Genomic DNA, 14,669 nt, shown 5'->3' on the forward strand with positions numbered 1-14,669 from the left:
AAAATGTTTGTAATGGGAGGAGCCAGAGGATCTGCAAGGGAGTGAGGCCGTTTATGGAGTACAATGCCTTTCCCCTCAATAGTACGATAGAGTAAGTCAGCACCACGGCCAGCTCTTTGGCCAGTTCGGGACTCCTGGGACCATCAGCCAAATAGTGGGGAATGAGAAATCCTTTTCTCAGGGAGCTCCTAGTCTGAGAGGGAACTTCGGGACCTGCTTTGGGGACCAGTGTGAGAGAGAGCCCTCTAAGGGTCCCCAGTTGATGGGAGACATGCTTGCAAAAAGCCATGACACAGAGAGAGCAGAGGGGAAAGGCAAGGGAGAGGAGAGGGAAGAGGGAAACTAACATTTTATACTCAGCTCTATACCAGGCGTGGAGTAGATCACGTCCTCCCAGCCACTGTAGGAGCTAATATTGTTACGACTGCTTTGTAAGTAAGGACACAGGACATCAGAGGAGTGCAACCATTTCCCCAAATCTTGCAGCTAGCTAGTATGAAACTCAAGACTTAAACCCAGGCTTGGCGGAATCCAGACTCCAGGCTCATTTTTACCATCCCTCAAGCTCCTGGGATGCCAGGTGCCACCCATCCTGGATTATGACACACAGAAGGCGTTTGGCAAATGTGTCAAACCATTGCAGGTATGAGTAAGAATGGGGAGTGAGTTAGGAGGGAGGAGATGCATCTTGAGCTGTGAGCTGCAGAGGAGGGGGTCCCAGGTGAGCTGCATGGCTTGCCCTGAAGCCTGTGAGTTTAATTGCCCCTCTCTACTGCCCCAGAGGCTCTGCCTGACTTGGGGAGATGGAGAGACCCTCTTTACCTTGAGCTCAGCTTGGGGAGGGGAGGAAGCCCACCCTTCCCCTCCCTGGCATGGTTTGCTCAGGAACAGCGGACTGAAGCTAACAGTGGCATCTCTGAAAGGCCTGGACACACCCAGTCCAGGATGGCAAATCTGAGCTAGGAGTCATGATCTAAGTTTGTCTGGCATTAAGAGAAACATCCAAACAATCCTGGAAGAAGGAACTTAGAATGAGAGAGACAGTGCCTAAGGGAGACTTAAGAAGAACTTCCCAGCAGGAATCGGGCTCCAGTTAGAGTGAGAGGAAGCTCCTGGGAGGGAGAACAGATATGTGTGAAAAGGACAGGAGACTCCCAAGGGGCTGTGGCACCAACCTGCTGGAAAGTAGAGAAGTAGCCTGTGATAGACCTCCTCAAAGCCTCAGACATCAGAGCTGTGAGGGTTTTTAGAGGAAAATTACATCAACATCGTTCCTTATAGATGGGCTTCCAGAGGCCCCCAGAGGGTGGGAAGGGACCAAGCATCCGCATGAAGGAGAGGTGGAGCCAGCAGAGGGACATATCTGTTCTGTGTCCTGTTCCAGCCAGCCACAGACAGAAACCCCCTGCGCCTCCTTCTCTGCTCTTTCCATGGAGCTGTGGGATTTTTTTCCACAAGTGAATATTATCTTCCTGTATCCTATTTCCTGAAATCGCTTCAGCTCTCATCTCCTCTAGCCCTGGGGCCCTGTCGTGAGAACATTCAGCAAGGAAGATGCTAAGGAGAAAAATTCAGTGACCCACAAGAGCAACCAGACTGATAACTACTTGGGAAGCAATGGGCTCCAAGGCCCCTGCCACTCTTTGTCTAGGTTTTCAGATGCTTTGGACCCTGGAGCTCAGGGATCAAATCCTGACTCTGCCATTTCCTAGGAGGATGATTTTCAGCAAGTTACTCTGTGATTCAGTTTCCCCACATGGAACTCAGTCTAGTGCTATTTCCTAAGAGGTGAGATCAAAGCAGTTAACTCTTGAAAGTGTTTGAAAGCACTTAGTATCTAGTAAATGCTCAAAAAATGGTAGCCAAGTTATCAGCATAGTGGGGGTGGAGGGGGTGGGGGTGTCAGGGAAGGCTGGATGGGGCTCTCACTGACCTGACTTTACAAATCTGGACTCTAGGTCCAGGTCAGTCATGGAAGGTTTGCTGTATGGCTTTGAGCTTGCATCTCCAATTACCAGGCCTCAGTTTCTCCATCTGAGAAATGAAGTAATTATAGCAAGAAATCTCTCCCTCGCCTCCCCAACTCTGAGACTTTGAGTCAGTGACTGTAGTTCAATGTCCCTTGAAGGGGATCTGACCCAACAGGTCCGTTTTAACATCCTCACCCCGTAGTGTTGTTTATAAACCCCATCCTCGTCACCTATCCCCTTCTCTGCTGGCTCAATCTGTGGGATTTTTTTCATGGAGTTGAGCCAGGGAAGCCAGAACAAACTCAGACACTACCTGACCATCACACTCCCATCCTGCCATCCATCCTCGGGTACCAGTCTACCTGGCTCCTAAGCCATGAGCCACCTGTCAGAGGAGCCAGGCAGAAGCTCCCTAGTGTTGGGAGCCAAAATCTTTGCACCAGCTGCTGCCTCCACCCGCACATCAGTGCATCTGACAGTGTGGCAGGAGGAGGGCTGCCTCCTTCCCAGCTGACTCAACACAAGATCAAGGGACAGGGCTGTCAGCATGTATTTGGGTTGCCTGAGTAAAGGCACTTTGAGAAGCAAGATGACCTGTGGGGCGGGGATTCAGAGCAACTCTCACTTCCTGCCCACCTCTATTCCTAGGCAACACCCCAGTGCAGACGTGGACAGTGGAAAAGGCTCAGGCTCGGCATGAGCCAGACCAGGTGTGTGCCCTGCCTTGCACCTTCCTCAGAGATATGATTTTGGGCAAGTTTTGCCCCTTCTGGAACCTTGCTCTCTTCATTCATAAAATGGCGGTCCCCTAGGTCTCACCTCTGAGTTTGGGAAACTCTGCAAGAGAATGCAAGATTAGTAATGCTTACTGAGCTCCCACAGTGCACCAGGAACCATTCTAGACACTTTCCATGGACACTTTCTTTAATCCTTCCAACAACCGTAGAGTAGACACGGAGAGGTTAAGTGCCCAAGGGTACACAGCTAGTCAGAGGCAGAGCCAGGGTTCAACCCTAAGCAGTTCAGCTCCAGACTCCAGTTCTACCTGCTCGTCTTGTTCCCAGCATAGACTCTGTGGTGTGACCAATGTGAACTCCCCTTCCCCTCACTGGCCTCAGGGCAGAGCTGCTTCCAGGAGGGAGGCTGCAGTCTGCACTGACTTTGGCCCCATGGAAGGAGAGAAAGGTCAGGAAGATTTTCCAGACCTCTGCCTTGATGGTACTGAAAAGGGCATCATGTTCTTTTTATTTTATTTTTGTTCAGTACTGGGGTTTGAACCCAGTGCCTACACCTTGAGCCATTCCACCAACTCATTTTTGTGATGGGTTTTTAGAGCTAGGGTCTCCAGAACTATTTGACAAGCCTGATGATACTCCTGATCTCTGCCTCCTGAGAAGCTAGGTTTACAGGCATCTGTCACAGGCACCTGGCTCATCGTGTTTTTCTGGACTGGCCTGTATGGACTTCCACCACTTCTTGTCTCCTGGAAATCCTCAAACAGTCAGAGCTCCATAACATGGGGAAATCAGAATGTAGAAAGAAGCTTTGTACCAACTCTCCATATCACCAGGATGTCTCTTTCAATCTCTCCAGGGACCTGGACCTACCTAAGACACTTCACCTTGTGCTTGGCGCTCCACTCTGGACTCCAGCACACTGACCCTCACCTTGCAGGGCCTGCCCTGGAGTGTAATTCAGTCCAGCAGAGCAGCAGGCAGTCCAGCCTCCAGCTGGCATTGGGACACTCAGAGGGAAGGTACCTGATCATCCCAGGCTCCCCTAGCTTCCAGAAGGAACAGCAAGATGGGCAGGGATGTTACAGTTAATGAGATTCAAGCCCAACAACAGGTCCGTTCTCACTTAATTATCCATCAGGCGTCCCCTTGATGCAGTGACAAATGCATATGTAGAGGGAGACCAAGTTGGGTAGCAGCTGGAGCTTCTGCCTTGCTGACCAGAGAGACCACATCGTTTTTGTCCTGGAGCTCAAAGGAAACTCAAGGCTAATCAACACGGGACCATCACCGGCCCACAACCCTTCTCTTCCCTAAATCTCATCTCTATCACCCATCACCCAGAGCAGCATTCCTCGCGTTTGTATCGACCCCTGCTTCATCTCCTTTCCTGGCCGTCACCCCATGGTGACCTATCAGAAGGCATCACCAGGGCTCCTCCAGGGGGAGGAAACACTGGTCAATCAGAGACCAGAGGAGAGGGGTAGATGCTGTATTTCCTCTCCTACCAGGTCTTGGGACTCAACTTCCCTAGGGACCCATTCTGGCCCTGGCTGTTCCCTCCACTTCCCAGGTCTCCTTGGTTATGCCCCGACATGCCCACTGTTTCCTGACCCTCACCTCCCTGCACCTGGGTCACCACCCTATCTCCACCTCTTCTCCCTTCTCCTTTCACCTCCATCCTTTATAAGCTGCTCCATTATTTAGTTCCATTCCCAACCCACTTCCCTTATTTTTCTGCCTCATTCACTTTGCCTCTCCTTTTTCTTCTCTCCCCAGACTCCATCAAAGCCTTCATTTCAGAGACAGGAACTACTCTCCCGTGTGGCCAGGGGGACATCCATGGTAAGGATCTGCGGGCTCCTAAGAAGGCATTGTTAGAACTAGACCCCAAGTGTCCCACTCCTGCTCTTGAAATCCACCCTCAGAGGCTGGCTGTGGGGATCAAAGCATTGTCACATGTGACAGTGATATGCCCCGTGTGGACCTTGAAGGTAAAGTCCAGCGAAGAGGAAGAGTGTGAACTTTCATTCTAGGGCCTCTCCCAAGAATGCCTCACTAACACCTCAGACCCCACAGGCCGCACCCAGTAGTCTCCCCTGTCCCTCTGTCCCCCACTCCCACCATCCTTTTCTTCCAGGGATCCTCTTTTGCCGTTCAACTTCTGGAGTAAACCTCTAATGTATCCACTACTCTCCACCCCACTACCTGGTCCAAAGTCTCATCTCCTGCCTGGGGATCCAAGACCACCTCTGAAGGGTCTGCTAGTCTCCACTGTGGGCTCCTCCCCTCCGTCACACGCCCAGCACCGGAGTGATTGACTGTTAACCCTTAGTCAAATCAAGTCATCGTCCTGCTTAGAAGCTTGCAAAGACCTTTCATCCCCTACCATGAAGGCCAAATACCAGAGCCCTGGACACAGGCCCACAGGAGGTGTCTGCTGTGCACCCACCTAGTCCCGTGGGCCCCTAAATATCAAGGGTGACATTCTAGATCCCCCGATCCCCTGGCTCAGACCTGCTGCTGTCATAGCAACATGTTCTTTCTTCCCGATGGGGGGAGGCTGCGTGGAAGAACTCAGGATCAGCTCCTGGACTGTGGAAGGATGCTATGTTCATCTCCAGGAAGACTTCCCTGACCGGCCACAGTGCTTAACACCTCCTCTCCACCCTCCTACCCAAGCCTGGGCTACCCACCACGCCAACACATACAATATTTGCCCAAGTTTGTTCTTTGGTCTTTTCTTTTTAATCTGAGCACAAAGGTGGAGTCTTAGGTGTAGGTGATCCCTAAAGGGCCAGAAACCTTCCCTGCCCCTCATCTGCTCACCCCTACCTCAAGGGACCCTTCATTAGCCTTTACCTGTCCCCAGATTTCCCTCTTCAACTCAGGTCTTCAAAATTCAGTAGCTCCTACCCCACAGAGATGAAGGACCCATGCTTGAGCAAGCATCACCAACTGTCTTCACCTCCAAGCTGCTTTGCATCTGGTGCCTTGGCTCCCCCCACCCCACTGTCATATGAGTGGCCAGGTTACCAGGCCCTGACTGCTGTGGGCCACTTCTCCTCATCGCCTCTGCCACAGGACTGAAAGGCAGCAAGGCCTGGAGAGGCAAGGCTTGCTCAAGATCACAGGGTCAGAAAATGGACAGTGGAGGTCAAGTTTAAGGTTCCTGCCTCCAGTCTAACCTCCTTCCCTGGCCCATGCCCAGCCACTCAGCCTCCTATCTCAGCTCCTCCTTCCATCAGCATCCAGCCCCTGCCTGTAGTGGCACACACAGGTGCTGCAGCCCCAACATTTCCCTAAGGCCCTGCCCTGCAAGACTGGCTCTGCTTCTGAGTGTGTGACGCAGAGGCTGGGAGGGGCAGCAGGAGCGACAGATGCCGAGGACACCTGCCATCACTTATTTGTCTATTCGTCTGCCTACTTAGCAACCTGCCTGTCTGCCTTTTGTCAGGTCTTCTGTTTATTTATCTGCCAATCCATCTACTTTTCTGTCTGTCTTTTCATCTGTCACCTGTCTCTCTCCATGTGCCAGGACTGCCTGTGGCCTTGACTCTCTGACCTGCTTTCCAATGGGAATCCAAACACATCCTTTTCCTTCCTCCTCACACTGGGGAAAACCCTGCCCCTGTCCTGAAACTCACCCACATCCCCACGCTGGCCAAAGGGAAACTTCTAAGAATTGGACAATCAAACCTTCTCATAGCAAAATTATTACTCACCAAGAGCAATGGGAGCCAGGAAACCAGGCTGTGAAGACTCAGCACTCCTTTAGTCACTCAATAGACATTTCTTGTGCACCTATTATGTGCCAAACATTGTGATTGGACCCCTGTCGTTAGGAGATAAAACAAGGCTGCCATGCTCCCTGAAAGAATTCTTTTTCACCCTGGGCCAAACATATAAATAGGATCTTCTGTCATCCCCAAAACATTAAGGGATGAGGCTTAGAGAGGCTAAGTGATTTGTCTAGGTCACACGGCCAGTGAGGGCCACAAGTGGATCAACTCCAAACTGGATGCCTCCTAAACTGCTGTGTCTCCCTTCTGCCTCACTACCAGCAGGCTCTGCCTGGAGAAGCCACTGCAGAGCCTGGGGGACAGACAGGTGGGGACAGGGTGCAGTCATGCTAGGCTGCAGCAGACCAAGATCAGAATCTCCAGGGCCACACACTCCAGTAACTGTTAATCCCTCCATTCGGCTTATAATTCTACAGCATTAGAAGCTGTGACGGGCGTGTGATCACCGCACACAACACGCTCTGGAGGCCAGGGAGGAGGCGCCCCGGGCACCTCTCCCAGAGCCAGACGGAGCTCTGGGCCTGGGGGTTAGATCTCAGGGTGAGGGCGGGGGAGGCAAAGGTCATCCACTGCACCCCCACCCCTCTTTTGGTACAGAATGGGGCAGACCCTTACCTCCAAAGGAGCACGAGAAATCAGGCCAAAGCATGTTCTGAAGAAGTTCCTGTTTGGTCTAGAGCAGTGAGGGGCGACTGCCAAGAGCCAGGCAGTAGAGACGCTGGGCTTTGCGACTGTTTGCTCTGCCACAGTAGTGTGGCTGCGGACACAGGCAGTATCCAGATTTTACACCAACGACAACCACCATGACAACTGTGGCAGCTCAGGTTCACTGAGTACCTTCTGTGTGCCAGCTCAGTCTTCATAATGACCTTGAGAAGTTAGGACTCATTCCTAACAGTTCTGAGGCACAGAACTGTTAAGGAGCTAACTTGCTCAGGGTACTCCAGCCACCAAATGGCAGAGCCAGTTGGGAAAGTCTATCTGCCATCCATCGTCCATTTAGTTGCTGGGGCTGAGAAGTTGGCATTTCCTTTACCCTGCTGGCCTCACCCTCCATGTTTAACCCCTCAGCTGAATCCACTGGCTCCCCCCTTACACAACACTCATAAGTCTGATGCACACTCCTGCTCTCCTGCCGCCATCCAGGTCTGCGCCCATCGTAGCTCACCCAGTTTTTGCAACACCTCCCCCTTGCCCCACACCCTGCTCCCCGTGCAGCAGCCAAACCTGCCTTTACCCAAGGAAGCCAGTTTAGTAGCTGCTCAGCCCAACCCTGCCACACTCCGTCATCTTGCCAAGAGTAAAAGTCACAGTAAAAGATCTGCCTCCACCCTGCCCATCCCTCTGACCTCCTCTCCATGCTTCTCCCTCTTTTTCCCCCCTGTGCTCCAGCCACCATAGCCTCCTGACTGTTATTGGAACACACCAGCACTCCCTGCCCCAGGGCCTTTGCCCTGGCTGCTCCCTTTCTCTAGCATGCTTCTCCCCAGACATCCACAGGACCACTTCTTTTACCTCCTACAATCCTTTGTTCAGGTGTCACCTGCCCAAGGCTGACCTTTAATTCTGCAATTCGCCCTCCTAACTCTCATGCCTGTGATCTCTTACCTTAGCCTTCTTTTCCCTTCCATCTCACCTTTATCACAGTCATTTGATATATTTTCATTGTTTGCCTGTCTTTCCACACTAGACTATAACTCAACAAAATAAAGCAGTGTCTGTTTTCTCACAGGTACACCCTCCACTTGACACCATGCTAGCCTGTGGAAGGGGCTTGATAGTGTTTGTTAAATGAATACATGAACAACCTAAGAGCTCATTGGTCACTGTCTGCTGTTTTGGGCACTGGGTAAAAACAGAATGTGGAGGGGGCCACACATCAAGGAAAGGACACTTGTCCCATTCAACTGCCAATGCTCGCACTTGAACAGTTTTGCTCTTGTCAGGTCTGGATGAGCTCAAAATAAGACTAAGTGGCTCTGTCATCTTGTGCAAGCACACAAATCAGACTGGAACTGAAGGAGCAGGTCATCCACCTCCATGTCAGCCCTGCTCTCTCCTCTGATTTGTCAAGAGAAGAGAACCCTGCTCCCTTTGTATCAGAGAAAGCCAAAGACACCCATGTGACAGCTGGCTCTTGGACCAATGAAGTAGTCACTTGATACAGCTTGGTTAGAGCCAAGCTGGCAGCTGAACTTAACTTTCTAGGACCAGAGACTATGACAGGAAGAAGCCTGCCGCTGCCTACGGAGGCGTAATGTTGGTTTGGGCTGATGCGTGTCCCTGCGCTGGGCGTGTTTGGAACGCAGCTCATTCAGCCACACAATTCTGATCCCCTTAGACATGAATCACCCTCTGGCCTAAGCCCTGTTAAATAACCCACTGGGCTGCCTGGGACCAGGTGCCTAACTGATGGCCTTAATTTCTTGCACTGTAAAGTGTTTTTTAGACCCTGTGCAGCAAGCCAGGACAGTCTGTGGTTCTGGAGTTCCATATCTAATCTGTCACCAACGACCAGATTTTAACTCAAGCAGGGAAAGAGAGAAGGGGCAGGAGTTCCCACAGCCACTGGCCCTGGCTGCAGAAGCAGGTGCTGAGTCTGAATTCTGGTCCAACCCTCACTGATAACTCAGCCTTGCCCTCTGAGCTTCAGTTCTGTAAAATTGAGACAACAATTCCTCTATCATAAGGTTGCCAAAATTAGGTGACACAGTGGGTAACTGTTATTAGGACAAAGAGGATCACTCCATGCAGGATGGCTGTGTCTCAGGCTCAAAGGAAGACGCAATGACCTTTAGGTTTAATCTGGGGTGAGGTGTCATTGCATGTGCCCTGGTAGCTCTAAAAAGATAACAATCCACTTCCAGGGAAACCAAGAGGGTGTGTAGTCACATGACATCTTAGTAACCCTGGAACTACGTTTCCCAGAATCCCCTTCTCCATAGTTCGGGGAATGGCTCCCAAGGGGGAAGAACCAGGCTGAATTCACAGACAGGGTTGCATGACACCAACATTCTGGATTCATTATGTTGACACAAGCCACTGGACTGACTTAACAGTGCTTGGCTGATTGGTTAAAGTCTGGATGCAGAAAAGCATTCCACTAAATCAAGTTCAAAGCCAGTATCTCCTTGGGAGACTGTAGAGGAGGGTATCCAAAGACTTGAGGGACACTGGAATGCTGACTGCCTATCTGATCCCCAGCAGGTGTGGGCTGCCGGGCAAGCTCTGTCCTTTAGGCTGATCTTGCCAGAGGGTCTATGACAGATAGGGACACCTCATGGAGATATAGGCCCCCCTGGATGAATCAGACTGCAGATGGGTAAAACAGGAAGAAACGGGCACCACTCTCGGAAGATCCTTGTTCAGAGAAATGACTCGAGTGGTTCCTGGACAGTGACAGAGGCTGCCAGTTTAGCCACAAGTAACCTGTCCTCTGACCTACCCATGATGCACTGGGTGTTTTCTGGCCAACCAACCAATAATCAGGCATTCACAGCAGTAATCCCATCATAACACGAGTTGCAAGTACTGTTTGAGCTCAAGCAGGTCATGAAGACACAGTCGGTCTTGTAAGTGAGCACTCCAGATGTCCCCTCTCTCGTCTGTCCCCACGCTGCTCTCGGGGGGACTGGAGACTAAGCAAGAGGCTGTACTTGGTGCCTGGCACATAAGAAAAGCTTTGTGAGCATGGCTCTGTGACCTCACCCGCTGGCAATGGCCTTTTGATTTAGGTGTTTCCTGAGCCTGCTTGTGGGCAAGTTGTGGCAAAGGTCCATTTACTGCAAAGCTTGGAGCAGACAGCAGCTCCATTTCCTAGAAGAGTTCAACTGACTCATGGATCATTGCTCAGCCAGACAGAGCGCAGACAATGCAGGAAGGGAGAGAGAACAGGCTTTGACCCTGCAGGGGGTATCGCTGCCTCCCTTCAAATTCAGACGGGGAGGTGCTGGAGCTTCTAGGAGCTGTTTTTCAACTCAGACCTCTTCTCCCAAACCCAGTGCTCCAGCTTCTGAGATGACAGTTCCCAAATGAGGCCAGCCCCAGCTCCCCTGTGCACATGCTCAGCACATCCCATGATGGCTGAACACAGGCCACCACCCAGCTCCCAGCACTGCAGGCTCCAATTCTGGGCTCCATTCAGGAACCCAGATATGAATAGGGTGGCACCACCATCTCAGTTTGGGTCTGTCCTTCAGGCTGCTGACTTAGAGCTGGAGCTGGGGCTCACTGGGCAGGGTCTTTCTTGGTTTTGCTGCTGTTGCTGGTTTTGTTTTTAAAAGCAATAAGAAGAAGTTTCAGGACACCAAGACACAGGGACCAAAAGAGCCTTGGTGTCCTGCTATTCCCTCTACTGAAATGAAATATATTTGTCCCTTAGATGCTGTGGTATTCATAAGAGATGGATTGCATACCACAAAAGACTGCGACACAAGTTACTCCAGAGGCACCTGCACACCCATGTTTATTGCGGCACTATTCACAATAGCCAAGTTATGGAAACAGCCAAGATGCCCCACCACCGACGAATGGATTAAGAAAATGTGGTGCTTATACACAATGGAATTTTATGCAGCCAGGAAGAAGAACGAAATGTTATCATTCGCTGGTAAATGGATGGAATTGGAGAACATCATTCTGAGTGAGGTTAGCCTGGCCCAAAAGACCAAAAATCGTATGTTCTCCCTCATATGCAGACATTAGATCAAGGGCAAACACAACAAGGGGATTGGACTTTGAGCACAAGATAAAAGCGAGAGCACACAAAGGAGGGGTGAGGATAGGTAAGACACCTAAAAAATTAGCTAGCATTTGTTGCCCTCAATGCAGAGAAACTAAAGCAGATACCTTAAAAGCAACTGAGGCCAATAGGAGAAGGGGACCAGGAACTAGAGAAAAGGTTAGATCAAAAAGAATTAACCTAGAAGGTAACTCGCATGCACAGGAAACTAATGTGAGTCAACTCCCTCTATAGCTATCCTTATCTCAATCAGCAAAAATCCTTGTTCCTTCCTATTATTGCTTATACTCTCTCTACAACAAAATTAGAGATAAGGGCAAAATAGTTTCTGCCTGGTAGTGAGGGGGTGGGGGGGAGAGGGAGGGGACGGAGTGGGGGGTAAGGGAGGGGGTGGGGGGAGGGGGGAGAAATGAACCAAACATTGTATGCACACATGAATAAAAAAAAAAAGAAAAAAAAAGAGATGGATTGCAGGAGACTCAGGGGGACACCAAACTCCTGGGATGCTCAGATAGCTTACGTGACATTGCACTGTTCACACAGAACCTCACACACCCTCATATCCTTAAATTATCTTAGGTTTCTGCTAATATCTAACACAAGGTAAGTACTATGGGAATAGTTGTTACATGGTATTGTTTAGGGGAAAATGACAAGGAAAAAAAAAACCTATACATGTTTAGTATAGGTGAAACTTTTCTCCAATACTTTCTATCCTTGGTGAGTTGAAATTTTGGACTCAGACCCCGTGACTAGGAGGCCATATTACTGACATGTTGTCTCTACCATCCCCCGTACCCCCTGCCTGATGGTCCGTGAATACCACGGAGAAGAACAGTCAGTGGCTCACATGTACCTTGGCCCCGCCATGTTCTAGGCACTGTTTTCAGTGCCTCCTAAGAGTCTGGCAGGTTCTGGGCCAGTTTATTGCTCATATTGGTCCAGGAGGGACTCCCCACAGATCCTCAGCTGAGCACCAGGATGTACCAAAGTCACAAGGGTACAGTAGCCAATGGGGACCAGACAACATTAAATCCCAGCATCTTTAACTCACTGACCAAGTGACAAATTTTGCCACATTCTCCACTCAATCCATTTCTTTAAGCCCTCCAGGGGATTTTTAAATAAAAAGTGATTTTTAAATAAAAAGTGACTTTAAATAAAAAGTGCCTGGTGCTCTGATCCTTAAGAAAAGGCTGAGGAGCGGGTTGCATTGTGTGCTGGGTAACCCTAAGATGACTCATTGAATCTCTCTGGGGTTTGATGGTCTTTCTTGCCAAATGGAATAGTGAGAGAAAGAAGTGTGGAAGGACTCTGAACACTTATTGGTCAAGATTTGATTTGGGTCAATGGTTATTTGACAAGAAAAGCTCTGACAATGAACAGAGGAGGAGTCACTGGTAAGGACAAAACTCCCCAGGGCAGCAGAGATTGGCGAATTCAAAGTTTCCCATGCATTCCCTCTGGCGACAGAAACAGCCCTGCCTCGGAAGAGAGCAGGCAGGAGGCATTTCCAGATCTGTTGGTACCTTCCAAGTACCTGGCACATACAAAGGTGATGATAAGAGTAGCAAGTCAGTAAGTAGAAATCGTTTATGTGCCAAACTCAGCATCAAACGCTTTCTGCATTCGCTCATCCCATCCTCACAGCAAAATAATGGAACTCAATTTTTTTTGCTATTATTTCTATTCTATACATCAGTAAGTTGCTGTTCAGTAAGAGATAGTCACTTGGTCAAAGTGACGCCTCCGAGATGTGTCTGCACTTGGACGTGACCCCCTCTGACATGCTTGCCAGCCCAGCTCTCCACCTCCCTGAGACACTGCCCCTTCTTGCCCTTGCACAGTCCTTTACCTGGAATTGCTACTGGCTGACATCCAGATGGGGACACTGAGGCTTGGGGGGTGAAGAGGTTGCCCAAGTTCACTCTTTGGTGATGTGGGTAAGAAGCCATGTCATCATCTGCTAGTTTGACCTTAAGTTTGCCAAGCTAGCTTCTAGATGACAATATCTGTCATTGGCATGAGAAGACCAGGGGAAATGGGATCCTTTTGAAGCAGGAAGAATTCAGGTTAGACCCAGAGTGAGTTTTCCCATCAGAATGGCTGGGGTGGCACTGGTCCCAGGAGCCCCGTCCTGGCTTCTCAGCTCCTCTGGTGCTGGGTCTGCACCTCTCACCTCTGCTTGGGCTGTCTTGCTCTTGGGAAGTTGCTTTCCTCTCCCAGAGCCTGAAGTCACTGTTTAGTTTCACACGTATCACATTTGCACCTCTGCTCTTGTGAACTGCAGGTCCAAGCTTATCTTCTGCCTCCATTCCCAGAACCAGGCACGATGCCCGCATACAGCTGGTGCTCAACAAGTGCTCTGATTTGCTGGAGACTCGCAGAGCGTCAATGGTCCCCAGTCAGTTCATGGATTGGGAGCCACACACCAGGAGCTTTGCGTCCTCGTCCCTCTCCATCCTCCCAACAGCCCTGAATGCTGGGCCCAATTAGCTGTTTCACAAAAGGTGAAACCCAGGCACAGACGAACTCCCCTCCCCCCTCAGTCTTAGCCATGGACACAGTTGGCCATGAGGTGGGCTCTATGTTCTAGAGATAAGCTGTGGGTTCCAGCTAAGAACGGCCCCACTGTTTGGGTCCGAATAGTTGTCACACTCAGACTTACTGACTCCTTTGATCCCTCCAAGAGGGGAGCTGTCACCACACTGAGGAAACAGAGGTAGGGAGAGTTATAAGCAGCTTGCCTGAGTGCACACGGCATGCAACAGCAGAGAGAGGAAGGGTGGTGGGTCCATGACATCTTCTGCCAGGCATCTGTTTTGGACCCCTCACTGCACAGCCCATCCTACAAATCCCAGAGGCAGGCACAGCCTTCCTTCCCACAGATGCCCAGAGAAGCCAAGAAGCCAGCCTGAAGTCACACAGCAAAGCAGCGGCCGAGCTGAATTTAGGTCTCTGACATTTGGAGAAAGAGGAGAAGGCACGGGATATTTCAATGCCTGGCATTTCCATTAGTGCCTTCTTTTCTCATTTGATCTCAACAAGACTTATATGGGAGGCAGCCACCTAATCCCTGGGACATACACAAGAAAACAGAGAGGTTGAGGTACCTGCTCCCAGCAGCTCAGTCACCAGCGTCTCTTCTTGAGCTCCTCCAAAGTGGTAGGGGCTCAAAGCAGGACCCCCTGTCACCTCCTCCTTCTTTCCTTTCTTCCCTGCTTCTTAATGCTAATTTATGGACAGCAAGTGGCTCCAAATTTGAGCGGTGCAAGTCTGAGCCAATCAAGGCTCAGCATTCAGGGAGGGCGGGAAGAGGCAGAGGGGAGGCGGGGCTGTAAATACTAATTGTTCTATCAGGAGGTTGCTTTCCATTTCCCTGCTGAAGGGAAGGCTATGTTTAATTAACTCTGCTTCTGTG

The 14,669-nt window shown here is 50.4% G+C and overlaps 1 long non-coding RNA gene across 2 annotated transcripts in view; it reads right to left on the reverse strand.

Annotated features, from left to right (window-relative positions):
• The window catches only part of LOC141425027 (uncharacterized), a 64,444-nt gene extending 49,981 nt beyond the window's left edge, over positions 1-14,463 (reverse strand). The window contains exon 1 of one of the 2 annotated variants that reach the window (XR_012450102.1): positions 14,362-14,463. This is a non-coding gene — a long non-coding RNA (uncharacterized lncRNA). Of the gene's footprint in view, positions 1-13,103 lie in introns of both variants that reach the window. The other variant, XR_012450101.1, reaches the window with a different exon arrangement.
• Between the last annotated feature and the right edge of the window lie 206 nt (positions 14,464-14,669).

Source organism: Castor canadensis, chromosome 7, assembly GCF_047511655.1.
Source record: "Castor canadensis chromosome 7, mCasCan1.hap1v2, whole genome shotgun sequence".
Lineage (NCBI taxonomy): Eukaryota > Metazoa > Chordata > Mammalia > Rodentia > Castoridae > Castor > Castor canadensis.